The sequence below is a fragment of the Triturus cristatus genome, chromosome 5_2, assembly GCF_964204655.1.
Source record: "Triturus cristatus chromosome 5_2, aTriCri1.1, whole genome shotgun sequence".
Lineage (NCBI taxonomy): Eukaryota > Metazoa > Chordata > Amphibia > Caudata > Salamandridae > Triturus > Triturus cristatus.
In genome coordinates, this window is record NC_140588.1 from 892,593,687 (window position 1) to 892,594,999 (window position 1,313).

Below are 1,313 nucleotides of genomic sequence, written 5' to 3' on the forward strand. Positions count from 1 at the left end.
TACGTCAACACGACCCTTTGTCTGTTCCTCAGTAAGGAATATACAATCATGAAACTCTTGTCACTGGGATTGAGTAGCCGGATATGGCAACAGAGTAGCCGGGTTAAGAGTTGAACATCTTTTCAGAGTGATATGAGGGGCTAAAAGTGTCAGTTCATATCCTGTCAAATGAGCACTAGTTAAATGCTGCATTTTAGTTTGGTTTAAAAGGGCATCAACTGCATGGGGTACTAGCACAATCAATCTATGTGACAGGACTCTCCCTTCACCCTGACGTATGGACACAGCTGCTGCTGCAATAGAGCGAAAACACCCAGGCAACGCACAAGCGACTTGATCAAGGACAGCTGAAAAATATGCACAAGGACGCTGCTTGTCACCTTGTGTCTGTACTAAAACTGAAAGTGCACAGCCATCCCTCTAGTGTACATAGAGTGTAAAAACCTTAGTGTGGTCTGGAGTGCCTAATACAGGTGCAGAACATAGCGCTTGACGCAGCTGTTGAAAAGCATTCTGACATTCAGTAGTCCATGGAAGGGACATTGGAGTGTCTTTGGTCAAGAGGGCCAACAAAGGTTTAACAATGTGTGAGAAACTAGGAATCCATTGCCTACAAAAAGAAGTAAGACCAATGAATGCAGGAACATCTTTCTGAGTACGGGGCACAGAAGTGTCTAAAATAGCTTGAATGCGATCTGGTGTGAGTGCATGTCCCTCCTTAGACAGAAGGTGACCTAAATAGGTAATCTTCTGTCTACAATACTGCAATTTCTTCCGAGAAACTTTGTGATAGTGCGATGCAAGAAATGAAAGCAATGACAGTGTTCCTTCTTTACACTGCTCAGGAGTATCAGCTGCCAACAAGATGTCATCGACATATTGTACAAAAGCCACCCCTGTTGGCACAGGGAAAGAATCAAGCTGTCTTTTTAACGCTTGGCTGTAAATACTAGGACTCTCTGTATAACCCTGTGGAACTCTACAAAATCGGAAAGATCTATTATCCAAAGTGAAGCCGAACAAATATCGGCTATCACGATGAATAGAGATCGAAAAGAAAGCGTTCTTCATATCTATCACTGAAAATGTAGTAGCAGTCAGAGGAACCATGGTAAGGAGTATCGTGATGTCAGAGACTACAGGGTATTGGGGCACTACGATCTTATTGACCTCTCGTAAATCAATGATGAATCTGTATACTTTAGTATCAGTGTCTTTCTTTAAGGTAGGAAGGATAGGGCTATTGCAAATATTGTAAGGGACTTCTTCCACAACTCCTACTTCAATCAAATCGTGGACAATACGTATAAGTG